The sequence below is a fragment of the Oncorhynchus masou genome, chromosome 21, assembly GCF_036934945.1.
Source record: "Oncorhynchus masou masou isolate Uvic2021 chromosome 21, UVic_Omas_1.1, whole genome shotgun sequence".
NCBI classification, from domain to species: domain Eukaryota; kingdom Metazoa; phylum Chordata; class Actinopteri; order Salmoniformes; family Salmonidae; genus Oncorhynchus; species Oncorhynchus masou.
Genome location: NC_088232.1, coordinates 2,253,384 through 2,267,349, shown reverse-complemented (window position 1 = coordinate 2,267,349; position 13,966 = coordinate 2,253,384). Strand labels below are relative to the sequence as shown.

The 13,966-nt window shown below is 42.3% G+C and overlaps 1 protein-coding gene across 2 annotated transcripts in view; it reads right to left on the bottom strand.

Moving 5' to 3' along the window:
* LOC135507583 (FHF complex subunit HOOK-interacting protein 1A-like) overlaps window positions 1–9,222 on the bottom strand; it is a 35,342-nt gene extending 26,120 nt beyond the window's left edge. For both annotated transcript variants that reach the window (XM_064927112.1, XM_064927114.1), the window contains exon 1: window positions 8,943–9,222. The gene's annotated coding sequence lies outside the window, so the exon portion shown is untranslated. The remainder of the gene's footprint in view (window positions 1–8,942) is intronic.
* Window positions 9,223–13,966: the final 4,744 nt, after the last annotated feature.

The window sequence follows — 13,966 nt, the reverse complement described above, 5'->3', positions numbered from 1 at the left end:
GATTACAGCAGAAGTATTGGGCTCATCAGTCTGTATACAGGGAATTAGGAGAGGTAGCTTCTAAACAATACCATTTCTACACAGAGAGAAGAATAACTGAAGGCCCTGAAACTAGAATGGTTTGAACTGAAGTTCAACACTGAATTCTACCAGATGAAGAGACCATTTTCTTCACACTGTGTCATGAGTCTTTGTAAAATTGGTTACTGGTTGACTATACACAAAGCAACAAGTCCTAGTCAGAGTTAGGAAGAGAGACCTAGCTAACTGCCAAGGTAAATACATTGAGATAAAGCTTTAGAAAGTGAAGTGAGGTCTACCTTGTTATGTCATCTTTTGAACGTGTTATTCAATGGATGGGCTGGGAGGGAGGGAGAGAGAGAGGCTTCACAGGTAACAAAAGATGAAGAGCTTTGAGACCTTTTCACAAGAGATAACACAGGCAGAGCCACCGATGACAGGATAGAATGTTTGCCTAAGGACAGAGGTTTGGTAAGCATCATCAATGTGTGTGTATTCTGACAGAGTGGTTCTGGTGACAGAGTGGCTCCGGTTTCTAAAGCTATGAGATGTAAAAGGCGTCTCCCTCTCGGCAGGTGTTTTACACACTAGGGCGAGGTTGTGATAGATAGCTGAAAAGCCAGCTAGCCACACCTACAGTAGCACTCACAAGGCTGTCCTAACTTGCAGTACACTGGCTTTTTTTTACTCTTTCTGAACATGTTGCTGTGCGTGATTCCTACCTCTGAGGCCAGACATTCAAATCTAACAAATTCTAGGTACACATATTGTTACACCCACCAAGCAATGAGAACTCTTTTTCACAATATTAATTAGTAGTTGAGTGTCTGCTTCTTAAATTAGTTAAATGTATGCATGGCATTTTTCAATACTGTCGACTGAACCACCATCAATACATTAGTCCACCACACTCCCATAGCCTGTGCATCTGGACTTTGTGACTGATGTGAGATCATTAAGCTCTATCAGGAAGAGCGCCTGTCCTCTTCAGACAGAGCCCATAATGATGTCCTGGTCAGTGGCAGGGCCTGGTCTAGGACTAATGGACCAATGGCAGGGCCTGGTCCAGGACAAATGGCAGGGCCTGGTCCAGGACAAATGGACCAACAATAGGGTCTTGCCAGGACGAATGGGCTCTGACATTGGCCGTCCTCTCTCTTCTCCCACCAGTGATAGACCAATGGGTGATAGGCAGAGGACATTTACAGTGGCCATTAAAGTGACGGTACCTTTTTGAAATATTTACAGGTGGGCCACAACTGGGGCCAAAGAGGGAGAGCCTGACTATATATAGTCTATCTGTCCCCTTTTCCAATGAACAACACAGACATTTACAATAGGAGGACACCATCCAGTGTCATCTAGGCGTCCGTTCTCCTGTAGCCGAGGGGACGTTGACCACTGTCCGCACTACAGTTAGTCTCTATGAAACAGTTAAACCTAATGCATTCAGACTAGGAATGCTCATAACATCACAAATATAAATTTCTCTAAAGCCCATCTGTGTTGGCTACATTAAAACAGAGTACCAATCAACACATCATTCTGAGGCAACGTCCTTACTCTCATCAACAGTCAGTTGTATTTCTGAAATGAAACATCAACATGAAGGGACTCAACAGCTGTGCCCATTAACAACCTAATACAACAGGGTAAAAGCCATAAAGGGCCTTATCAGATAGGACTGTGATTCTGTGTTAAACACCAGCTGAAGGTTATAGGCTGAGGTGTGGGTTGGCTGAGGTAGGTGCTCAACACGTTGAACACGCGCTGCGTTCAGTCAGTGTTCCCACCTCTGAGCTCAGTGGAGGAGGTTGATTAACATGTTCAAACACATCAGCTCACCTCCTCATTACCTGCTAGGGAGGGAGGAGGCCCGAGGGGGAAGGGAGAGACTGGTAACAAGGGAAAGGTCAACAAGCTGAGTGGATTAGAGCCAAACACCCCAGAGGATCAACACATATTATAAAATGCACACCCAGGCTGACACACTCAGCGTTCTCTTTCCCACAGCATTAGGAACAGCACATAATGGCACAGCAACATGCTGCCTGCATTTAGAGTGGCTAAAACAATCCCTTGAGCCACTGCGTAATAATGACTTCCATGAGACTCTGAGACAGGGATACAGAGAGCTGCACAGCCTGCTACAGTGAGATAAGGCTAGTTTGAATGGTTCAATAATACTGAGACAGGTGAGTAGTAGACAACACAGGAGACAATGGTACAAAATACAGCCTTCAAGTGCAGGTTAGCTTGTCAGTGATCCAGGGAGTATGTGAAGTGATTCTTGCAGTATGTGTGTATAACTATACTTGTGGGGTCCTCACAAGAATAGTAAATTAACAGAAATTTGACCAACTGGGGACATTTCGTTAGTCCCCACAGGGTCAAATGCTATTTCTAGGAGGTTTAGGGTCAAGGTAGAATTAGTGTTCGAATTAGGTTCAGGAGTTAGTGTTAAGATTAGGTTTTTGGGTTAAGGTTAGAGGTTAGGGATATAAGATTTGAATGTTTATAAATTGTTTGTCCCCACAAGGTTAGTTAAACAATACGGTGTGTGTACATTCAGTAGAACAGTACCACAGCAGAACTTCCACATACTTTTCCACAGACGTCATCCCCATGTAGCTGTAAACAACAAAGGCCAGGAGTCAGGAGGGGAGTAGGTAGATCTCTGATGGCAACATGGATAAACCCCTGACCTATTCTCAATGGGTTTAGTGTGGGAACATCAATCCAGATCTCTGCTGCGGCTTCCTCTCTACCTTGTTTGCATGCTGCCGCGCCAACAGGAGATGAAAGGGGTGAGTGTTTGCATGAAGGCGAGACGGCGGGGGGATAGAGGGATGACGAGGTGGAGGGATAAGTGAATGGAGATTATGTAAAGGATTCACATTGTATACACTACTCTGTCCAATGAAACGCTTACTGTCAGGTTCCTTCTCGACAACGCAACAAGAAATAAAAGATAAGAATACGACCATAAAGTAAATGGCTCAGTAGAATAGATGGCAAATATTTAAATTGTGCAGCATTAGCAATAGTAAATACGAGTCTGGTAACAGCAGAGATGCAGAAATGAATAGCATAGCATGTCTGTGATGTTGGTAGAGCCCTTCTCAGAAGGGATGAATTGCAAAGCATGGCTGTGATGTTGGTAGAGCCCTTCTCAGAAGGGATGAATAGTATAGCATGGCTGTGATGTTGGTAGGGCCCTTCTCAGAAGGGATGAATAGTATAGCATGGCTGTGATGTTGGTAGGGCCCTTCTCAGAAAGGATGAAAAGCGCTAGGTCTCGCCACGCTCTCATCATGTCATTAACCAGATCAGAGGAGATAATAGGCTCCATTGGTTTGGACTCAACAGGCACACTACTACTGCTGTTGCGCCTGTTGTTGAACTGCCGTAGTGTTAAGATATCAATCTTCCCTCTCCAGTCAGTCTCCCCACTAGACACCATGCTGTTCTATAGATGGAGAGCAGTGGAGGCTACTGAGGGGAGAACAGCTCATAATAATGGCTGGAATGGAGTAAATGGAATGGTATCAAAAACATGGTTTTCATGGGCTTGATACCATTGCAATCACTCCATTCCAGACATTATTAAGAGCCGTCCTCCCGTCAGCAACATCTACTGACGGTGAGTATGCTTTAGGTCATTGGAGGTAGACCGATTAATCGGAATGGCCGATTAATTAGGGCCGATTTCAAGTTTCATAACAATCTGAAATCGGGTTTTTTGGACACCAATTTGTTTTTACACCTTTATTTAACTAGACAAGTCAGTTAACACATTCTTATTTTCAATGACGGCCTAGGAACGGTGGGTTAACTGCCTTGTTCAGGGGAAGAACGACAGATTTTTTTACCTTGTCAGCTCGGGGATTCAATCCTGCAACCTTACAGTTAACTAGTCCAACACTAACCACCAGCCTCTCATTGCACTCCACGAGGAGCCTGCCTGTTACGCGAATGCAGTAAGCCAAGGTAAATTGCTAGCTAGCATTAAACTTAACTTATAAAAAACAATCAATCATAATCACTAGTTAACTACACATAGTTGATAATATTACTAGTTTATCTAGCGTGTCCTGCGTTGCATATAATCGATGTTGATTTCACGTATTCACAAAAAAAGGACTGTCCTTGCTCCAATGTGTACCTAACCATAAACATCAATGCCTTTCTTAAAATCAATACACAGAAGTATATATTTGTAACCCTGCATATTTAGTTAAAAGAAGTCCAGGTTTGCAGGCAATATTAACCATGTGAAATTGTGTCACTTCTCTTGCGTTCATTGCACGCAGTCAGTGTATATACAACAGTTTAGCCTGCCTAATTTGCCAGAATTTTACGTAATGACGACATAACATTGAAGGTTGTGCAATGTAACATGAATATTTAGACTTATGGATGCCACCCGATAGATAAAATACGGAACGGTTCCGTATTTCACTGAAAGAATAAACGTCTTGTTTTCGAGGTGATAGTTTCCGGATTCGACAATATTAACAACCTAAGGCTCGTATTTCTGTGTGTTATTATGTTATAATTAAGTCTATGATTTGATAGAGCAGTCTGACTGAGCGATGGTGGGCACCAGCAGGCTCGTAAGCATTCATTCAAACATCACCTTTGTGCGTTTTGCCAGCAGCTCTTCTTTGTGCTTCAAGCATTGCGCTGTTTATGACTTCAAGCCTATCAACTCCCGAGATTAGGCTGGTGTAACCGATGTGAAATGGCTAGCTAGTTAGCGGGGTGCGCGCTAATAGCGTTTCAAACGTCACTCGCTCTGAGACTTGGAGTGGTTGTGGAGTGACGGGTAACGCTGCTTCGAGGGTGGCTGTTGTCGATGTGTTCCTGGTTCGAGCCCAGGTAGGAGCAAGGAGAGGGACAGAAGCTATACTGTTACACTGGCAATACTAAAGTGCCTGTATTGTTGTAATTGTCATTATTACAAATAAATAAATAAATAAATAAAAATATTTTTTTTTTTTTAAATCGGCCGATTAATCGATAGCAGCTTTTTTTGGTCCTCCAATAATCGGTATCGAAAAATTTGAATCGGTCGACCACTAATTGGAGGTCATTTAAGGTTGTTGGAGGTCCTGCAATTTGTGATGTATCCTGAGACAAGAACAAGCTACGGTGTCTCAGCTTAGTCAAAGAGAAGCACATTCAAGAAAAAAGTAAACAGGTAGAAGTAAACATGACTGTAGTTACGTGAGAAGGAAAAAATAAAATAAAATCTACCTTTAAGGAACATGCCACGTCAAATATGAGACAAAGACACTAAGAAGCTTGACAGCTTCTTCATACTTCTCAATAAGTGGTAATCAACAGTAGACAATAAGAGGTACTTAACCGAAAGATCGCTGGTTCGAATCCCCGAGTCGTCAAGGTGGAAAAATCTGCCGTTCTGCCCTTAAGCAAAGCAGTTAACCCCCAACAACTGCTCCCAGGGCGCCGATGACGTGGATGTCGATTAAGGCTGCCCCCTCCACCTCTCTGATTCATAGGGGTTGGGTTAAATGTGGAAGACATATTTTGGTTGAATGCATTCAGTTGTGAAACTTACTAGGTATCCCCCTTCCCCTTTACTTAGTAGATACTTTCAGTTCAATCAACAGTAGATAAGAGGTACTTAGTGTAGACTTTCAGTTCAAAAAAATTACATAACAGTTGTGTTAAGGTTCAGAGGTATGGGCGACAGTCAGTCATCCCCAGCGGATTAGGTTAAGACTATGTTAACAACTCCAGCAAGTGGCTCTCTCTATACGGCTCCCTTGTTCTCACTGACCCCTCACTGGGGTCGCAAGAGGGGGCAGGGAGGGTAGACAGGGAGGTAAGCGGGGGGGGTGTAATTCCAAACACGGGACAATGCTGAGCCTGAGCCGGACTGAGGCCATGGCCAGTGTGAGAAACTGGGAGAAAGGGAGACAGCTTGGTTGGTGGGCCGGTGAGTCATCACAGCCACCGCTGTTGGCATGGTGGCTGTCCCACACACCTGTTCCTTCCCTGTTCCAGTCACACGGTGGCCTGGGTTTATGCTACCTCATGCTGCCCTGCATGGTTGGTCACTTTGTTCCCTGGCCTAGTCAGAGAGAGATGTTTTTCAAAACAAACTTAACCGAGCATGCCCTCTGTGATTGTTGAAAAAGCAGCACATTCTGCAACGTTAACAACAGCCTGTCAAGGTAATCGGAAGGACCTCAAGCTCAAGGATCACTAGTTAGCGGCACTCTCAGCTGCTTGTGCCTTCTGATTGATAACCATCCATGACGTAGAGAGAACACCAACTGTTCACTGACACACACATAGCTTATGAAGTGTTGCACCATGTGTTAGAAATAGCCAATGGGAGTTGAGGAGTACACAATTATATTCATATCTCAGTGCCCTGGGTAAACTGTGTTACATGATACTCTGTCCTATCCAACTCCCATTGAATTAAGTCTCTTATCTTCAACCATATAATCCATAGGGTATAACTTTGTTTAGTGTGTGTGTGTGTGTGTGTGTGTGTGTGTATGTGTACTGCGATCTCATGCCATTCACAGATGAACTAACCTGCGATGATAAGTCACTAATCTCACCACTACCAGGGCTCTACAGTGAGAGCATTTTACTCGCATATGCGCCTAAATGTTTTGCTGTGCGACCTGGAATTGTTATTTAGGGGCACCAGTGAGCAGAGAAAAATGTAGGATTCTGGCTTTAATATCACAAATAATCTTAATTGTGCTCCTAAATTTCTTTGTTTGCACCTACATTTTTCAACTTAGGCACACGCGTGCGCCTTGTAAAAAAAGTTAACCGTAGAGTCCAGACTACACTCTGCTCTTACATGAATAGCTTGGGTTAGCCCTACAGGTCTCACTGTAGACTGAAGTGGTCAAACCAGACATTCCACTATGTGAAACTAAACCAGCCGGCCTGTGTAATGCTCCATTGACATGAATGTCAGAGATTTAAAAAAGGGACAACCCTTCACATTGCCTCCTCACTTGACCTGATCACACACATGTGGTTACCTAGCACAAAAACTCCTTACTTTTCCAGTGCATTCACGTGTTACAAAGCCAATATCTTGCTATATAAAGTCTCAGTCCCCTGCTATGTTGACATAGTGCTATGAATTATTTGTTTACATTTGGTATAGGCCTTATATCACAGCCCTCAATGCAAGGTGCCTCAGTTGGAGCGATGAGGCTTGTGGGATATGACCTCACTAGTCTGTGTGGTTAATGATCACAAGGCAGAGCATCTTAAAGCTGTGTACTACTAGGTCAGTAAGAGGGTAAACTAGAATTCTGGAAAGGCCATATGAAGGCGAGGTGTGTGTCAAGTGCAGGGGAGGCTGGTGTGAGGAGCTATAGGAGGATGGGCTCATTGTAATGGCTGGAATGGAATAATTGGAACAGAGTCAAACGTGGTTTCCACATGTTTGATCTGTTTGATAGCATTCCATTCCAGCCATTACAATGAGCCCGTCCTCCCACAGTTCCTCCCACCAGCTTCCACTGGTCAAGGAACAGACTGCCATTCTCATTGGCCTGGAAATCCACATGGAAAATGCACTCAAATATAAACACAAGTACACAAATAGACACTACTGTACATACTGTAAAATCCCAATTACAACAAGTCCACAATTCAGATTAGCATAGTTATTCAGCACATACTGTACTTTCATGACATCAACCCTCATATTTACACTAATCAGGACAACTGAGCCTGGTATCAACTCTTCCTACTATTATACAGAAATGACACCTGAGCAGAAAAATCAGATCAATTTCGTCAGCGTGCTGGAATTAAACATTGTCTTTAACATCCAATGAGAGTTACCAGGAGTAAATGAAAGGACTTCAAAAAGCTTTGCCCCCTGTGTGCATTCTCTAGAGCCAACTGCCAACCCCCACAGTGAGTGTGCTGACAGTCTGAAATCACCAAAGCATAATTCAACATTTCTCAAAAAAGTTCACTTCAAATACACTGCATATAGCAAACCGTTTTGACTGAGTTTGATTATACAGTAGAGTAGGGTAGGGTTTTTGCGTCAAGTCAAATTGTGTTCAAATCAATTTGTATCAACACTGATTTTCCTATAACAACTTTGATGTAAAAACAATCCCTGTATAGTCCACACCATTGAGGTATAAAGAACAGTCCACACCCAACCAGACTGTAAATAAAATATGGCCAACCATGAAACATTGATGGGTGTCTGTTTGAATGTGATCCCATGAGGTAGAAACCCAATACCCTGACCTCTTCATCACAGAAAGATGATAAGAGTACCAGTCCAAAACTCCCTTCAAAAATACCCTTCATACTACCATGTTTTGTTTCCCAAGTTTGCTGAAGTTGGAAGAGTGTGTGTGTGTCACATATCTGTTAACCTCTGCAGAACGAATAGCAGAAAGGCTACAAATAATTATGAATTATGTTACAGTAGATGCCAAATGTACTTTATGTTCGTGGGTCTGATTAAACACATTCGTCTGGGCCCCACAGCATTAACATGTGGATAACATCAGCAATAAACTTTTGCAAAATGTCACGTGAGGCACAATAAAGGTGAATGAAAGGTGACAGATTGTGTCCAGGCATTTGCAAGAACCAAGCTGTATAGACAGATACTTTTAAACTTGTTCTGAGAAATGTGCCCAGGACAGATGACAAGTCACTCTGATTTACATGTTTTTAAAAAGACAACCCATTATAACAACCGACATGTAAACGTGTCACATTATGCCTTGACAGAGTCAGACAGTCCCGGTCACTTGACAAGCAGCAAAATACATTAACAATGTCTTGCCATGTTATTTACTTTGTAAAATCCGTAATTTACAAACAATACATTAGTTGTAGTGTATTTATATGTAGTAAGACCAACTGAAATATCGTACCGTAGGCTGAGTCTCAGAAGTGCAAGTAACTTAGCCGACTTCGTGTAACAACACCGCACAGCTTCAAGATGCAGAGCAAAATCAACCTTTTACTCTACTTTCCTATGAGCGTCTTTCCAACACAAATGTACATAACCCTCTTGGAAATCACTAATTCTCCAGCAGAACGTTGTTCTATTTCCCTGGTTTAATGTCGCATTCTATTAGAAAAGTAAAGATATAAGCTACTTAGCTAACAAGGTCGCGAACCAGTCAGTCTGCTTACTGTAGGTAGTATACATAGGTGAGCGTCGCGAGCACACTAAGCTTTAGGCTCCTCCCTCTTTGTGCCCACAGCAGTTTGTGATGGTGATCGGCATTCCGGCTCCTTTCAGTGAGCCGGCTCATTCGGCTCAGCTCACTGAAAAGAGCAGGCTCTTTTGGCTACCAAACGGCTCTTTAAAAAAATATGTTTTGTATTTTTTCAACATTTTACATTTACATTTAAGTAATTTAGCAGACGCTCTTATCCAGAGCGACTTACAAATTGGTGAATTCACCTTCTGACATCAGTGGAACAGCCACTTTCAAGTCAAACAGTTTGCGATAGTTTGACTATGATTGGTGTTAAAACAATTCGAATTAAATAATTAAAGGAAATCATACTAACTTAACCACAATGTATTTAAAAATGCATTGGTTTGTTATGAAAAAGAAAGCTATTAAACATTTTTAATATAAAGTATAATTTTTTTATGTATATAAATAAAGTGCAGATAAAATGCAGAACCATTCAAAACGAATACAATCTGAACAGCATAATAGAATATTGCATCACATCAAAGAAAAAATAAATAACAATTTGCAAAACTGCAGCATCCCACAAATTGAAATAAATGCAAAAAAGGATGCTATTACACATGTGCATTTAAAGTATAACTTTTTTAAGGTATACAAACAAAGTGCATATAAATGTAACAATTCAAAACGAATACAATCTGAACAACATAATAATAGAATATTGCACCAAATCAAAGAAAAATAAATAACAATGTGCAAAACTGCAGCATCCCACTTAATACATTAAACTGGTCCCTTCTTTATTGTCATCTTATAACCAACAGAAATGCTGACCATATTTTGCTTTTATGAGAGATTTGCATTCGGAAATGCAAGATGCCTCACTTACGAGTAGCTGATGTTATTTCTTCTATCAGTAATTATTTGTCTCATTTTCGAGAAGACCCTCTCAGAGGGAACGGACGTGGCCACTATGCAGAGTCTCACTGTCATGACTTTAGGAATCCTTGTTCTACCACCAGCTCAGAGGAGGGGCTCCTCCAAATAGGATCGGACCTCAATTATGGAATCTGCTGAGAGATTCCATTGTGCTGCATCCCCAGTTGCTCTCTCATCAAACAGCATCCAAACAGCAGACTTTTATGGCACTACTGCTGGTGCTTCTGCTCCATCTGCTCCCTCTTTTTCCTGGTGCCTGAGCCAGCTGACTGCTGGCGCTGTCCCTCCCTGCTGCTGAGGTTATTCTTTGAAGAGCCTCATCAATCACTCTGGCATCACTGAAGGCAAACTTCTTAAACCTGGGGTCAAGTGCAGAGGTTTCTAATAGCACGTGATTATATTCCATTCTGTGGAACTTTCTGTCCATTGATGAACATAGGGTGTCCATCAACTCTGTCACATGTCCTGTGGTTACATTTGCTTCTCTCTGGCGACTGGCTGTGATTCGCTACAGACCCTTACACGGGAGTATCATTTTTGAGGCTGTCACATAGCTGAAAAGAGAGAACAGTAACTTATTAGTTTAGGTTCATGTTTTGTGTACTGATACTACATTCTCATCTACTGCTCATATACATATATAATACTGGATTAAATAATAACTGCTTACTGTACCTCTCTCCACTGATCTCCACAGTGACCTGCTCAAAGGGTTCCAGGACTCTGCACACCTCCTCCACCACCTCCCATTCCTCTTAGGTCAGAACATCAACAGGTGCATTGACAATGGCCAGGGTAGAGATGAACAAATCAAATGTATTTATAAAGCCCTTACATCAGCTGATATATCAAAGTGCTGTACAAAAACCCAGCCTAAAACCCCAAACAGCAAGCAATGCAGGTGTAGAAGCACGGTGGCTAGGAAAAACTCCCTAAAAAGGCCAAAACCTAGGAAGAAACCTGGAGAGGAACAAGGCTATGAGGGGTGGCTTGTCCTCTTCTGGCTGTGCCGAGTTGAGATTATAACAGAACATGGCCAAGATGTTCAAATGTTCATAGATGACCAGCAAGGTCAAATAATAATAATCACAGTAGTTGTCGAGGGTGCAACAAGTCAGCACCTCAGGAGTAAATGTCAGTTGGCTTTTTATAGCCGATCATTGAGAGTATCTCTACCACTCCTGCTGTCTCTAGAGAGTTGAAAACAGCAGGTCTGGGACAGGTAGCACGTCCTGTGAACAGGTCAGGGATCCTTAGGCAGAACAGTTGAAACTGGAGCAGCAGCACGACCAGGTGGACTGGGGACAGCAAGGAGTCATCGTGCCAGGTAGTCCTGAGGCATGGTCCTAGGGCTCAGGTCCTCAGAGAGAGAGAAAGAATGAAAGAAATAGAGAATTAGAGAGAGCATACTTAAATTCACACAGGACACCGGATAAGACTACAGAAATACTCCAGATATAACAGACTGACCCTAGCCACCCAAAACATAAACTACTGCAACATAAATACTGGAAGCTGAGATGGCATCCTTTGACTCAAGAAACCGCTTCAACATATATAATGTTGAATTCCACCTTGTAGTGCAGTCTTGTTTAGGCCTCAGCTCAGGCATCCCAATCTGGTGTTGTGTAGACTTTCGTTTTTCAGAGCCCACTGTGCTCCTGTGGAAGTATTCCACAGCTGCTTTCACTTTGTCCACAGTGCGCTTCATCACCTTCATAGCATCTCTTACAATCAGGTTGATTGTGTGGGCAAGACATGGGTGATGGGTCCATTTACACATGTTCATGGCTTTGGTTTAGTTAGCTACATTGTCGCTAACACAAAAAAAAATAACTTTTCCATCTACTTGCAATTCTCTGGCCACTCTCAACAGTTCCTCTGCCAAGTTCTCTGAGGTGTGTCTGTCGCTGAACACAAAGCAGTCCAGAAGACAGCTAATCATCAAAAAATCTTCAATGAAGTGACATGTAACCGACATTTAAGGAGTGGTTACCCTTGATGTCCTGCAGTCAGTGGTAAGGGAAACTGCAGTAGCTTTTTGGACTCTTTCCCATACTGAAGCCTGTGTAATCTCGTACTGTTGTGGAATAAGTGATTTTGAAAGGGTTTTCCTGCTTGGAATTATGTACATTGGATTTAGACTATTGCTATAATTTCTAAAACCTCTGTCCTCCACAATCGAAAATGGCTGGAAATCGGTGGCAATCATTTTAGCCAATGAAATATCAATTTGTCCTTGTTTTGCTACAGACATAGACGTTTGGCATAAACTGGTCCATAGAAGAGTGCGTTGCTGTGAGTCGCGAAGTAGACCTACTTGACTGAGTGGATACATCTCCACGTGTGGAGGTGCTGGCTCCACCACTATCACTCGCAGGCCTGCTAGGTTCTCGAAGCTCCACTACAGCTAGCTTCACAGTTGGGTGCACAGTTCGCATATGCCGGTGTAGGTTGTGCATAGAACCGGCTTTATATGAGATTTTGTTTTGGCAAATTCTAGACTGTGCTCTAACATAGTCTACATTATTCAAATGCATCCAAATGCTACTGTGCTTCAGACTCATTTTCCAGCTGTTGTTTTCACAGCTGTCCTTCCTCTTTCTCCTCGGCTGCTAAGTGTGTGACTGTGAGTGAGTTGGCTCGGCCCTCCCTCACGCATCTTTGGTTCATTGGTTGACACTGTGTGTCTGATTGACAGGAACAACAGGTGAGGCTGTAAGTCTGAGCAGACAGTCAGAGCGAATGTGTGTGCGCTTGAGCATTTAGGCCTATATTATTTTATACATGTTTTTGTTATTTGAATTAGTTGATTCTATTAATTTAAATCTTTTGATTATTCATATCTTCATTTTTTAAAAATATTTTATAAATAGATTTGGCTCTTCTGATATGCGAGCCGGCTCCCAACATTCACCTACAAGAGCTACAAGAGCTCTTAGAGCCGACTCGTTTCACGAACGACCCATTACTAGTTTGTGAATGTGAGAGCAGTGTGAGAAGTCAATGCACTGTAAATGATTGCCCTTCACACAATTGTTTTCTATACAAAACAAGGATTTTAACCCTGTATTTCAACACCTCTTTTTATCCTGCCCAGCCCAGATGATCAAAGGACTAGGCTATTCCATCCTAAACAATAATAATTGAATGGCAATGTGAAACCATACAAACATAGACAACTGTGTCCACCCAAATCCCGTTAGGAGATCAACAACCATGACTGAACAGGACTGTTAACAGTGTCACCTGTTCTAAGTAGCTCTGTGCCAGCTGTCATTCTCGTTACAGGGCCGAGTTGGAGCAGCTATTCACCGTGTTATTAGTCTCTGTTGTAAAAACGAGGTAAACGTGGGTTCTTGGTCATGGCAGACTAAGTAGACTTCTCATAGCGGATGAGGAATTGACATGGTAGAATATGTTTATTTGCACATTGTGTATTGTGAAAAGTATATGCACACATGTATCATTTCTACTTTTATTTTACATAAAAATACTGTCTATCCTGAACTTTATGGTTACCTGATACCTTTGTAAACAAGCAACTCATTGTGTATTTCTTATTACATTTATTATTTCTCTATTTTCTTTCTCTCTGCATTGTTGGGAAGGGCTGTAAGTAGGCATTTTCCTGTTAGTCTACACCTGTTGTTTAAGAAGCATGTGACAACATTTGATTTGGACTGTGCCAGGTGCTGGCTCGTAGAAATAAATAAGGTAGATAGGGACATCTAGTGCTTATAATTTGAAGTACATCTCCTGAGAAATTGCTCAGTTTACTATGAATCTTTCAGACAGTCACCGTG